Consider the following 15,336-nt stretch of genomic DNA (forward strand, 5'->3'; position numbering starts at 1 on the left):
GGCCGAATGCCTGTTCTATGACTACACGGGTACGTGAGTGGGCATGGTTGTAGTCCTCCTCATGCTGGTTCTGTGGGTTCCGGAGTGGTGTAAGGAGCCATCTCTTCAGTGGATACCCGGCATCACCTGTATGTGGACAATAAAGGATGTTTGTGGAATGACATTGCTACGTACGCATCCCCCCCCCTTCCTGCCAGGTCATTGCCGCATCACATACCCCACATTATCATGCATGAAATGAGACTCACCGAGTAGCCAGGATCTGTTCCCTGCGTGTCGCTCCATGTAGCGTGGTATTGTAGAGTTCCTCAAGACCATAGAATCATGGGTTGATCCAGGAAATCGGGCACAACAATGTGTAAAGATCCTGTTGGAGTCACACACCATTTGTACATTAAGAGAATGATATTGTTTCCGGTTGCGGTACTGGACCTCCATGGCATGTGGGACAACCAATTCCACATGGGTGCAGTCGATGGCACCAATGCAACCCGGTATGCCGGCAAGTGCATGGAATCCCACTTTTGTGTTTGTAATCTCCTGCTCCGAGCGTGGTAAAGAGATGTAGTCGTCTGCGTGCTTCAGGAGGGCATCGAGCACTTGCAATAGTGTCCGTGAGAACAGTGGCTGTGAAATGCCATGCAACTGTCCGACTGTGTGCTGGTAGGTGCCTGTGGCCAGGAAGTGGAGTACAGACACCACCTTCAGTAGGGGTGGGATGGCGGTTGGGCTATCTATCATGCTGACAAGGTCAGCGTGTGTCATGTCCACAATGGCGGTTATGGTGTCCCGGTCCAAACGGTAGAGGGTGTGGATCTGCTCAGCAGTGAGGTTGAACGGATGAGCTCGGAGGCGTGGGATTGCGGGCTGCCTGCGTGGTGGTAGTGGCTGTGCTGGTGGGCCTTGCTGGCCCTGCCTTGCCCTCCTCCTCCTCCTGCGTCTCCTCTGTGCGGCCGGTTGTTGTAGTAGTTGGTGTTCGTCTTCTTCTTGAAGTTGGAGTACTTGCAGTGCTATCAGGTCCCCCAGGGCCAACATCGCTAGTCCTGCCGGTAGCATTTTGGAGTGGGTGTGGTTGTGGGAGGGGGTTGGGTGTGCAATTTATGTGTTTTCAGGCTGTATAGCCTCCACCTGTGGTGATTCATTCCACCTGTGCCAGCTGCAATCCCCTTTGGGCGACCACTGTACCGAGGTTCACCGACGGGCAGGGCGTCCCATTTGTGAGTGAAGCCAGTTGCCATTTTCACACACTGCCGCACTACATGGATGAATTTGTGATTTCAAGCGGTCACAGATGCCTGTTCGACGTGATGTTGCAAATGAGGAATTCGAAGGACAGCGCTTTCGGTTTTCAGCTAGCGGCGAGGAGACGCCCACAGGTCTGACTGCAAATATAACGTTCAATTGTTTAATGTCCTTGGGACAGGGGCCATGGCGAGAATGCAATGATTGATATGAATAGTATGGGATGCGCAATAGCATAGTGGACGATAAGGCAGGACGTTCCCAAATACATGTTACTTCACAACACTAGAATTCCGGCCTGGAGCACAGTGGATTTTGCAGACTGCATTACGCACAGACTCAATGGAAATTTCAAATGTTATGTGAGTAAATAATCAGGCGTTTTTATACCGGGATGAGGGAATGATGTATGGATGCATGGACAGATGATTTAATTGAGAGTTTGCCATGTACATGGCTTTTTGGAATCTATCCCCTTCCCCTGCGCTATGTGATGCAGAGCTGCCATAGTGGGACCATCGTCTATCTGCCCTTGTTGAACCCTCCCTGTCTCGACGCGCCTTCCAACACTTGTGTCTATGCACGTTACTAATCCCATCTAATGGATTCTGTTTTAACAGACGCATGCACACAAACACTCGTTTGTAATAGTGTTTTCACCTCGATTTATATTGTTATGATTGGCAAGTGATTTTTGGGTGGAAATAATCCTTTTGAGTGGGCTAGCATGCATATGGCTGTAGATTTAGTGTGATCATTGAAGTGAGTAATACAAATGAGGTTCTGATGCCCATACTATTCTTTTTCATTTCATTTGGGTGACAGGTATCTCCTCCCCTTTTGCCGCTGCCATCTGTATGCCACTCCTGCAGATGGCTTTTACTCCCGACACCTGCTGCTTCGAGTTAATCAGTGGAGCACCATTACGATCTTATGGGACGATCGCCAATGGCCCACATGCCCTTACGCAGTACTAGTGGCTAGGAGCAACATATCAACCTTTCAGCTGGACTAGTGCCTACCTAATGGGACGGCCCTGCGGTTCTAGGCGCTTCCATGTTGCCTTTTTGAACGTGAATGTAGCCCCTGTGTACCATGAAGGAACAGGGCGTCACACAAGGAGAAGCTGGTCATTTATTGCGGATGCAGCCCACAGTAATGAAAATATTTTGGGGTTTATGACCTAATAGCTGTATGGGCTTGGTGAATTTGATGTGCATTAAAATTTTATTCTGATATTAACCGTGTAGCGTTATTCTTTGCAAGTAATGTAGCATATTCCTATTTGTGGAGCGATGTATTGTGAGTAGATCTGCATTGGGTTCCGGCTTCTTAGTATAGTTGCGTGGTACTGTACTGGCCGCGTTTGCCTACGAAGCCCAGTAAGGTCAGGGATAGGGGCTGCCATTATGACTGTTTTAATGATGTCATGCTCAGGGGCGGGGGATTAGCTTTTGTGTAACAGATGCCGGTCAGCCAGGTGGATTGGTGGAATGATGTGATTATCAGAAAATGGCTGGTCACAGGTGCCTGTGTTTGCGTGCGTTTCTTGGAGGGAGACTGAGGTCATGTCCATTGGGATAGCTTCTGTATTCGTGCCATCTGTGCCCTGCAGCTCCCATTGGCCCCTCTTGAGATGAGCCTGGCTGCTCAGTCACTCTGCCAACTTGTGTGGTACATGCTTATGCTGATGGTTGGTTTGTTTACTGGCAAGAGTACAGGGCTGGTGCAGTCTCCCTCAGGATACTGCTTTGAATGTTGCCTTACACTGGTGTCAAGCGATGGGGGCCTGTTGTTGTTTTGTCTCATATTTCTGTTCATATTGCTGTACTTGAACCTTCACATGCCTGTGCTGCATCAGTACGGCAATGGTGACATGCCAAATATGGATGGCCACTCACAAGGCACTTGGAGCCCCTACATTCATTTGTTCGTTGGCATGCATGGGTGACTTGTACATTTCACTGGTTGCATTGTGTAACTTCATTGCACCTACGAGGAGTTGTGCAATGTGGGCAGGGAGTGGTGTACAGGCACTCAGTAGGGCCATTTACGGTTGGTTCACGATGCCGTAATTCTCACCATGGCGGAATGGTACTTTCCGCCATGCTTGATGGCGTTAAGTAAATGTCCGCTGGGGTCAGAATTCGCGTACCGTTGCGCCATGGTGGTAATTACAGTTTTGCATGGCGCGCGTGCGCGTACTTGGTGCAGTTAGCGTTGGCGTTCACTACGGTGTCGCTAATGGCATCGTACTTTACGGTGACGGGTCATAATCGCACCGAGCGGTATTCGATGGCGGTATTACATTTCCGCTATCGTTTTTTGATTTCCGCCAGGGTCGTAATGAGGGCCAATGGGCCTCATTAGGACCCAGGCGGTAAGGGGTTTACGCCAGCGTAAACAGCGCCGACCCTTACCGCCTGAGTACGAGATCCCTTAGCGCCATGGCGGATTTAACACCTGCTTTTAGCAGGTGTTAAAATCCATGGCGCTAAGGGACCTTGTTGTTAATTACGCCACCGTAATTTACGGTGGCGTAATTAACGCCTTCCCCACTCCCATTATGCCCTATGGGGCAAAAATGGGAATGGGGAAGGGTAAATGGGGATTGGGGACTTACCGCCCCGCCAAGGTCGGAATGGGGCGGTAAGTCCGCCAACCACCATGGCGGAGTCGGCAACTTAGCGCCATGGACCATGGTGCTAATAGCGCCATGGTCCTCCGCCAAGGTCCTAATGAGGCCCTATGTGTTTTAGGGCCTCATTACGACCCAGGCGGAAAACCATGGTGCTAATAGCACCATGGTCCATGCCGGTAACTTACCGACTCCGCCATGGAGAAAGGGGGAATTACCACCCCATTACAAGGTTGGCGGGGCGGTAATTCCCCCTTCCTCCATGGCCCTTCCCCATTCCCATTTTTGCCCCATAGGGCTCAATGGGGAAGGCGCTAAGTACGGTACTGCAAATTGCTGTACCGTACTTAGCACCAAGGTCCCTTTGCGGGTCCCTACTTTAACGGCTGGTGTAATCAAGCGCTTATGGGTTAACGGCGCCGCAGCCTTTTACGGCGCCGTTAACCCATTAGTTCCCAGGGTCGAATGAGGCCCTAAGTCTCTCTCTCTCTCTCTCTCTCTTTCTCTCTCTCTCTCTCTCTCTGTCTTTCCCCACGCGCCACCTTGTTAACATGAGTTAACGTTTTCTCATACCAATACCTCAAATACATGCAGTACTATTAGTACAATGTAAGATTGGAAAGAGAGTGATGGATACAGAGATAACCAAACCAGTGAGTGAAGTATTAATGCTAATGTAAACAGGTACTTTACATATTACCAAAAGCACATGTAGGTAACACAATCCATCTATTGTATAAAATGGCAGTCCAGTCTTATTATGCATGTACTTTGGTTAATGTATTTCCTTCTCTGCTGTGTCCAGTCATATTTTGCCTGCTATGCTGCCTACGTTCATGGAGGGCAAGATCCTTATAGTTCCTCCAGTTCATCATGACTTGTTTCCCTGTGCACAGTGTATTCCTCCTACTGAATGGGATGTACAACTGATGGCCTTCACCATCACTCTCATTTGCAAGCCTGACCATCAGTTTTTAGAAGAAGCAAACTGCGTGCATTAACAAGTACAGCATTATTGATGAAATTGGACATAGTTAATCATTTGTTTTGTGGTTGATTTTGTGCAACTTTCTTGCAAGCAGTCTGCAAAATGTGCTTTTATTGTTCATGAAGTCAATTTGTGGTTCTACATCAGAAGAGCACATGTCATGCTGCAGGTGGCTGAGCCAATGCAGTGATGCAGGATTCAAAGTCTACATGCTTTATTCACCAGCGTAATCGTTATTCATTGTGTAATGTGGACCATTGTCTTTCTAACTTGAATGAATTAAGGCCATCTTTTCTTTGCACCACCCTCACTTCTACTTCTGAAGTATAGAACACATGTATTAAATAATAACCAGAATGAGTATGAGCAGAGGTAGACTATACAACTCTCGAGAATAATACGCTAATATTTCTGCAAATGAATATAGAACATGTCTGTGAGCTCTGCACTGGCAGCAGAAATAAGTCACTTTTCTGTTTGTTGTTGAATTTTAATACCAAACACCACTTGAAAAGAAGATGAAGTATTTGAGGCCCAGCTAAAAGTAATAATGTTCTCTGAGTGAGTACCATTGTAAGTAAGTATATGGCAAAGTCACTTAACTTAATGTAGTGATATGGCATGCATCAAATCAATGCAGAATGTGCATTGGATATATCATTGGCTACATTTAAAAAAAATGCAGCTAATACCTATTTCTGAATTATCTGCGTTTTAAACATTTGCCTTTATTGCTTGCATTTCTGCAAGGCCAAAAAAATATACAAAAAAATGCATATATAGAAAGAACTTGTGTTTATAACAACGCCTCTATATCATGTCTTTTTTTTTTCATGGCAAAAGCAGGCTAAACGACTTTACGATTACTAACTACTTTTAAGACATCAATTTGAAAATGGATTACACTTTCTGCCTGCATAAAGCCTTTTTAGAGCCTGCACATTGCTGTAATTACACAACGTGCATGTATATGTCCACACTAATTTCTACAAACTGTATGTGTTCAACTAACATCATTAGTGTATGAATGTTAAACATTCTCATCTCATCTAGACTTTTGGGTTCATTACAATTCTGCTGGTCCGGCAATAACGTGGCAGTAATTCCATTTACTGGCACGTTTATGGACCGGCAAAGTACAAGTTTGCTGGTGGGGTGCCTGATTTACCTCCAGCCAGGCACCCAACTCGCAAAGAACTGCTGGTATTACTGGCACCAGTATTACTGGTGCTGGTAATCCCGGCCATCACCCCCAAGGACTCCTATGGACTCCATGGAATCGGGATTTACCTATCGTTATGATATGATATGATAGTTTATTTATATAGCGCCTATACACAATGTGTTTCAAAGTGCTTCAAGGCAAGGGAGGGAACAAGGGAAAAACAATGACATTCTTACAGGCCATGAAAAGTAAGGATGTGAAATTAACTATCGTACTTGGCCTGACGACATTTCAGATAGTGCAAGAGCTAAGACATAGATAAGGAAGAGAGGGGGAGAGTGGGAAGGAAATGGAAACAGACAGGCGACTACCGTACTAGGCCCAACGACATTTCTGGTAGAGCCGGAAAAAAACAAGAGGTGAGGGAGAGGGGTGCAGAAAGGTAGGTGAGGAACAAAACAAGCGACTATCATACTAGGCCTGACGACATTTCAGATAGTGCTGGAGGGGCGTGGGGAGGAAAAAACCAGTAAGGAGAGGGAGGAGGAGACAGACGAGGTTGCTATCATACTAGGTCCAGGGACAATTCTGATAGAGTAAGTGCATAGAAGAAAGTAAGTGGAGGAGATAGGAAAAGGGAAATGGGAAAGGAGGGGAGAATAGAAATAGAGAGTTAGCAGTCAAAAAGAGTTGAGAAGCAAGAGGGGAGAGTGAATACAATTGCAGAAGTCAGTAGTAACACATAATGTTGCAAGCCAGGATACAAGATGAAGGTGGGAACAACATGATTCAGGGCCACCATGAGTACAAGATGCAAAGGAAGTTCATCATGAGAGTTGAGAAATGGTGACGCGCCATAAATGAATGAAGTCCGTAAAAGTCAAATCCAGCATTGGCCACAAAACGGAGATGGTGAAACCAGAATGTATCAGGACAGACTCCTGGAGAAGTAGGTTTGAGTGGGGTGAGGGGGAGCAGGGTCGAAGAATCAAGCAAAACAGGCAACACCTCTGTGCGAGAATGGTGGGGGGGCACAAGGGAACATCACGGGGGGACCAGAGGGAGTAACACATGTTGGTGCATGCTTATCTGCTGTCTGAGCAGGAGGTCGGGCCCTGGGTCATCCTGGTCCGAACAGGTCCAAACAGGAAGTGCCCTTTTCTTTGTCTGCCCTGCACTGCAGACACCTGGCACCTGTAATATGCCAGCAATTCTGGCATATCAGGTGCCAGTAACAGTAGGTCAATTTGCTGGTATTCCACCGGGATTACCAACAGGATACTGGCAACCTTATAATGACCCCCTTTGTTTATGAAAAATCACATTTTCAATATAAGCATGCAATTAATCATAAAACATACTATATTAAAAAAAATACAAATATAAATATACATGATGGGTTCACAGGTACAATCAAATTGTCATTGCACTAATTAAATATCTTTTAACTGCAAAACATACTAACAGGTCATTAATAAGAAATAAAGGGCTGGACTGCACTGTCTAAAACCAGTTTCCTTAATAGCTGTAACAAAGTACAATGGCACATTTTGATGTACCTTTGTCAAATAAAATGCAAAATATATTCTGACACGGTCAAGCTGCATTTGCATAGCTTTTCCTCTAGTGTGCCACCACGGGAGACCCATTTTACCTAATTCAGGGTTGATATAATATATGTAAATTTGGTCAGGGTTGCACAATAAAGTATGCTTTTTTTACCCAATTTAAGTATGGTTGTACACACAGGCTGTTTTTAATGGGCAAATGCTGTTTTAGAGAATAAATATGCATCTTCTCTAACAAGCTGTTGATAGTCCCATTACTTAACCTTGAATATCTGTGTGTATCTGTGCCTATGTTCGTTGGACTAAGTCTGGATTTATTAACCACATACCCAACCCTATTTTCTTGAACACTTTTTTAACATGAGAAACTATCTTTCTGTAATCAACCTCGCTCTTCATTACATTGCTCAAAAGTTCCCCAGTTACACTTGCCTCTAAATTGAACCTGATTAAACAACATAATAAAATCAGTTTGATTTTTAATAAATCCTCAATATGAGACTAACACTTCAGCATGAAGAATAAATCACAGGATTGATTTGGGGAACTTTAAAATATCCCAGAGAAACTATTTTGTACAATAGAGAACATTTAGTCATTCGAATAGCCACATGCACTGACTCCATAGGAATTTAACTCAACAGTTTTTGCATTGCAGACTTCCATTATTGCCATAATCAGGATATTTTAGGAAATCAGAAGAGGGCAACTTGTACCTGTCTCAGGTACAATGATATCTTCTGGATGTGGTTCAAATAGCTCATATGATTTGAAATGGAAATTGTCAGATCATCATAGTTCTTTACCATTTCTAATGGCTCTCCTTAACACATAACTCATCGGAGAGAGACTTTCTGTGGGCCAAAAGCCATGACTTTGGACTTAACTTTATTTTTTGGCAAACCCTTTTTGTCTCCATGACTTCCAGAAATATTTATTGTCGATTGAAGAAAATGTTTTGCCCTAGCTTAAAAGGATTGTGTCATTTGCAAACAAAAATACAGCGTAAGCCTGAGCTGTCATGGTTGGAACATCTTGGATATTAACGACAGAGCTCCCTAAACATGAATATAAAGTTAGAAGAGAAGAGAAGCACATCTAAGGATGTCGTCCCTTCTCCCCTAGCGGGAGACCTTTCCCATTGCCCAAGGGCATTGCGTCCACAGTACAATAATCTCCCTGGGAGTGGTACCGAGGGAGGATCACATGAGGAAGGAAGCCCTATATTCCTTTGGGGATGATTATCCCCAGGAGACATGGGATGCCCCCTCTTCATGTCCGCCAACCCCTTCTCAATTACCAAGTTATCCTTCTCCCCTGTAGCCAGAGCCATTGTGTTCTATTGTCAAGTCAGTCAACCTAGCATCCATAACAAGACTGAAAGACCAGAAAGTACAAAGTAGCATGCATATAGTTTCGAAACTGGTACTATGAAGAAGATGACAGCGAGTCCAAGAATCCCTCTAGAGAAGTGTACATAACATAAGAAGTAGACTAAGGGAATGGAACACAACCCTAGCATTGGGATCCTATGCTTGAGAGTGGAGCATGCCAAGCTGGTATGATAAAGGACTGTGAAGCCAAGAAACAGCTCCTCATGAATTACCCATTGACATATGATAAAAATAAGTCTAGGGGAAAGGAGCACAACCCTAGCCTTGGGATCTTGTATTTCAGAACATCATTTTGCTTCACATTTTATTACCAGAGAGACTGGGAACTTTTCTGTTGGTTGAAAACACAAAGAACTCATTTTATTTTGAGAAGAGATCATCCTTGCTTAAGATTATTACTGCTCGGGTCAGAGGTAGGGTTTGTGACAGGAAAGTGACCGACTTTTTCATTTTGGACTTGCTGCCATGTTCACTAGAATCCTTTGAGGTAGGGAACTCATTCTTAGCTTCAGGGGCAGAGAGGTCTTTTTCCAACCCTGTTTTGATTAATACAAGTGTGTACCCAAATATATGGCACCATTGTACCCCAGCCGTACTTCTGCACCCTTACAGCTAACACACACCCCATTTCACTTCTTTTTTAGAGCTAAAAGGGGCAAGTCAGTTCATCAGATGGACCATACCGTATGCTAAATTTTTAATCCGTTTTTAAAACTTTCAATTTTCTTAATGAGGGATCAGGTAACATGTGCCACTGCAGATAAGACCATGCAAGGTTCCCATCAACACACACAAAAATAATTTTGAGATTCATATATACTAAATGGAATGACACACCATATCCAACACTACATTTTGTATTCAATAGCGGTCATTCAGTGCCTGTTCCCTAAAGCCATACAGTATTTCAGATAAAGGGTAGTGGCTACAGAACCATGCCAGAAGTCTGCTGTAAATCACTCTTCCAAAAGCTTTACTTGCATCATTCAGCAAAGAGATAGGTCGATAGCACACTGTAACCTCATTATATTTAAGAATAGGTTCAAGGATGACCAGTTTCCACGACTCTGAAATGTCATAACACTACCAAACGAATAAAAAGGGCTAATAGGATCTTAGGCCGAAATGGCTCTTCACAATTGTATACTTCAACTGAACAAAAAAACCAGGCTTGGGCTTTTACTAAAGGTGTCAACTCTTAATGCCTTTTCTTCCCTCTAAATAAGATACCAGTAGTCTTCTTTCAGTGCAATTATCCATATTTGGGTCTTCGACAGTGGGGTTTACAATGTTGCTATCTGAAGAGATGTAAAGTGCAGAATATTGTTTAATTCACATGACATCCATAATATTTGCATTTAAACATTTCATTTAAATCAAGCTCGCTACAACCCACATTTACAAGTGTCCAAACTGAACTAGAATCTTTTTCTCCAGCTGCTTGTACTAAGCCTTCTGGAGCTCATTCTTTTTGAGCCATTGGGCCTCATTTAGAGTAGGGCGGTAAGGGTTAATGGTCACCGGTAACGAGACCGGTGCCGTTAAACCCTTACCGCTCTACTGCATGTTCCCTTTGCGGGTCCTTCCTTAACGCCTGCTTTTAGCAGGCGTTAAGGACGGGACCCGCAAAGGGACTTTAGTGCTAATAACGGTACCGTAATTCACGGAACCGTTATTAGCGCCTTCCCCATTCCCATTGAGCCCTATGGGGGCTAAAATGGGAATGGGGAAGGACCCTGGTGCATGGGGAATTACCGGTCCCTCCAACCTTGGAATGAACCGGTAATTACTCCATTCACCAGGGCGGAATCGGAATGAGTTTGGAGGCAGCCATGCCGCAAATAACGGCGTAGTTACCTCCAAACTCGGAATGAGGCCCATTATATTTTTCTTGATCTCTCTTTGATATATCCCCTGTGCAATAATGTTCCCTTCCTGTGTAAATTAGTCGCTTTTTACCACTGTGAAAAGATTGTGTTCTGAAAATATGCAGTCTTTGTTAAACCTTTTGCGCCGATTACACGGCTCCATTTGGGGTGGGTTCTCTATTGACACCAATCTTCTAACTGTTGAAAGAAGATTTTCAAAACGTTGTACTAAATAAAATTCCACATATTCTTTTAGCAGTTTTTCAGATGCTTCTGCGATATATGGCTGCAGCCTCATCTATTTTCCCTCAAAGGAGTAATTTGACCATGAAACGCCACATTTGATATTTTTTTATGCCTCGTCATTAACATATCTATGTCCAATGCACTAGGTATTAATTGTTCTGTTGAGTGTATTTTTAGATACAAGTGGGCTATGAATACTTTCCTGTCAAATCGCAACCCACACATCCACATTAACCCAAGAAGGAATGGGAACTAACCTATTGTCTACCATGCTGCATTTTCTTCCCATGTCTCTGTACGTTCTCTTACCCAGATAATCCAACCCTGTTCTCACATTTAGAGATATCAACCTTCAATCAAAAAGATACGAAAGGAACCAAACACCATTTGAGTCCCTTCACTCATCCAGTAGTTTGTCCACCTATATGGCCTAACTGGAATATTCAATGACCTTGAAGGGATTGTGCTCATTACGGCTACTCATTTTCATAATAAAACAACCCCCTGTTATTACATATGATTAATGCCTATATCTTTATTAGGTTATGTGTGTAGGTTGCAATTCCATCAATTCCATATATGATGTCAGATCACCCCGACCCTGCCCTATTAGTTTTTGGGATTAATCCTGTGATATCTTTCAGCGACCCTATTATATGCCTTGAATTGAATGACTTGAGCAACTCTGCTCTCAGATTGTGATAGGAACATTCTAGCAGCTGCAAATTATTCACCAGAGTCGGTTTGCGACGTTTTGGCACCATCTGAAATTATCTTCAGGTGAGAATGGTATTTGAACCGAATCTGCAGGATAACACAGAATAACATTGCATTCATCGTCTAACGACAGAGTGTTCCAATAAGGTAAAACACTTTGATAATACTGAACAGGCCTTGAAAACTACCAGGAGGTCGAAACTAGTGTCGGCTGTACTGCTGCACAGATATGTAGATTAAACCACAAGCTTGTTTCTACAGAACTGTCTGAAATGATACTTTGGATACTGCACAATTTTCAATCAGAGCACGGTTTGCCCTCCCAGACCTTCAATTCTCTTGTTTAATTTTTCAAATCATAGTGGGTGATTTGTAGAGAGTGAGGCATTTGCTGCTGATACAGAACAATACACTTTACGTCAATTTTGAAGGTGGTAAAGAGAGCACAGGAATTTATGTTGATCCCATTACTGTATAATTCTTGACTTATAGAAATGTACGATAGTTAGACTCTAGGCCAGGGAAAACCTTAGCTTGGTAGTCAAAATCGTAGTTAAGTTAATTATCGATGGTACTGCTTATACAGTTAGTCCTGTAGAAACCCATACTAATAGAGCATGTTTCATTCTTCGACTTCGGCAGTTGCTTGCATTTGCATGAAATCTCAAATAGACATTCACTCTGGGTTGTTTATCTTTTCGTGTTACTTGCAACACAAGTACATACACATTTTCAACATCAGTTATCAAGTTATCACTCTTTACTAATCAGATACGTTGAAATGTTAATATGGGTGAACTATTCTTTTAACTTTTATTCCATTGATTTCAAAATGTCCAAAACAATGGCAATGTTTCTGACATACCATTCATGGTTTCAATGAAAGTGATAGACTGGTTTATATAGTATTTGATTAGGGTTATTACTTGAAAACGATTTTTATATGTGTACAGAGCGTGCTGATTTTGTTTGGCAACTATCTCCCGGCTCAGACTAAGCACATTGACGCTGCAATTGCCACCCTCAAAATCACTATGCATTGAAATCAAAATTAAACATGTTATACTAATAATTGAATAGTTCATCAACAAATGTATCATTAACACATTTCTAGCAAGGCATTTAGAGTCTGAGACATAATAAAAGTGTATACCAATTCACGTTATATATTTAAACATGTTTTATTTGTATGTTTTGCTTAGATACATCTACTGGCATGGCACTGGTCATATGTCTAATTACTATTAAAATAAATGCATTTAAACAGTAAGTAGCATCCATGCTCAATCACTCACTTATTAATGGCTGTTTTGGTATTACTATTGATAGTTTTAAACTTCTACAAAACTCTTGGTGAGCTTGAAATGTGTGTTTTTTGAGCTTATTTGTTTTCAATCCCTTCATGTGTTATCTGATTTAAAACATCAGCATTAATAAAATGAATTAGGGCATCACATATATTGGAATTAGGCGCATGTCAATCTGTTTAAAGAAAACAAAAATACCCCAACAATTGCTGCTTGTTTGTTTTTAAAACTTGATGTTCATATAGTAGGGTTCTGTAAGAGTATTTTCTTTGCTGTGTGGACATGTATTGCAAGTTCATGGATGCAACTTAATAGGTGGAAGGAAATACAATGAAAAAAAATATTTTAGTCAAAAGAGAGAAGAAGCGTGGCAAACATAGAAAAAGCATGTGTTAAACCAGTCACATTCTGAAACATACTCCATCATTCTCACCTTTTGCGTGAAGCAAGCAGTATATGTTCTAGACTAGCATTTTCTAGTAGCCTCTATATGTACTGTTCCAATAGAGAACATTGAGGAAGGATTTTCAAACTTCTCCCTTAGTCAGTCTATCTTCCCATCATTGATATTGATATTTTACTTCGATCACGCTCGTACACAAGTGTTTCAGATCGTGACAAGGCAAGGGAGGGGAACAGGGGAGAATAAAACAGCGATCTTACTAGGCCCAGTGACATTGAGAATGCGCAAGTGCATGGGAGAGGGGGAGGGGAAAAGTGCATGGAAGGGGGAGAAGTGGAAAGTGCTAAGCAGAGGAGAAACAGATAAATAACAATAAATAAATAATAAAGGCAACAAACAGTGGTAGTGCAACCAGCAATTTGCAAGTGCTAGATTTAAGGCAGCAGACAGGGTAGGTCTGATAAGTGCAGGAAGAAAAGGGGGTGCTGTATGGGTACAGATACAGACCCCAGTGCAAGGGGTGGCCCGGAGGCAGTGCAGGAGGGTGGCAGGTTGAGCATGTACCTGGTCCCGGAGGACAGATGCAAGATGCCAAGAGAGAACAGATCAGCAGGGGAGACTGGGAGCGAAGGCAGAAGAAAAGAGGAAGGTATTGAGGTTCTTCCGGAACCGGATATGGTTCTCCTCAAGTTTTAGCATGGCAGGTAGGCTGTTCCAGAGGAAGGCCCTAGCCAAAGACAGAGATCTACCCCAGCTTGTTTCTTTGAAAAACGACTGACCCTGAGGGAGTTGGAGGTAGAGGAGCGAAGAGCTCGAGAAGGGAGTTATTTGCGGAGGGATAGCTGAAGGTATTTTGGACCCAGGCCCCAGAAAGCCTTGTGGACAATGAAGAGGGTTTTGAATTTAATCCTTACATCCACTGGGAGCCAATGGAGAGATTTCAGAGCTGGAGAGATAAGATCCTAGGGCTTGAGGCCAAGGACAAGTCTTGCAGTCCTGTTCTGGATTAGTTGCAGAGGGCGGAGAGTAGCGGCAAGTAGATTTAGAAAGAGGCTGTTACAATAGTCCAAGCTAGAGAGAACCAGAGCTTGGGATACCATGAGCTTCTGGGGGAAGGAGAGGAAAGGCAGAGTACCTCTGAGGAGGTGCAGTAGGACATTTGACTTTTTAGAGACCTCAGAGATGTGGGTGGAGAAGGAAAGGGTGGAGTCAAAGATGACCCCGAGGTTCTTAGCCTCGCAGGTGGGGGTAGGAGGAGGGCCAAGGGAGGCCGGCCAGTTAGTGAGGGGAAAGGATGCTGAAGGTGAGCCAATGAGGAGGATCTCTGTCTTGCTGGCATTCAGACAAAGATCATTGGCGGCACACCAATCTTGAATGGCATTTAGGCAATCAGAGATGAGAGAGGGAGAGGAGGTGGCAGCGGGCAGCCTAAAAATAGTTGAGTGTCTTCAGCGAAGGACTGAAAATTTGAGCAGAAAGTGACAATGCAGTGGGTGAGAGTTGCCAGGTATTGGTTGAAAAGCCAGGGCGAGAAGTTAGACCCCTGGGGAACACCACAGGTAGAGAGGAAGATAGATGAATGGAAGGACCAAAGTTGGACCTGGGAGGGTCAATCTGAGAGGAAAGAGTTCAGCCAGGCCAGAGCCTGATCAGTGATACCCAGGTTTTCACAGAAACGGTTGAGCAGGATGGTATGGTTGACCGTGTCAAAGGCAGAAGAGAGATCAAGGAGGATGAGGACAGAGGGAATGTTAGAGTCAAGGTTGGAGAGCAGATCTTCACAGATGTTCAGGAGAGCAG

The sequence above is a fragment of the Ambystoma mexicanum genome, chromosome 7q (assembly GCF_040938575.1).
Source record: "Ambystoma mexicanum isolate Mex_15411 chromosome 7q, UKY_AmexF1_1, whole genome shotgun sequence".
Taxonomy (NCBI): Eukaryota; Metazoa; Chordata; class Amphibia; order Caudata; family Ambystomatidae; genus Ambystoma; species Ambystoma mexicanum.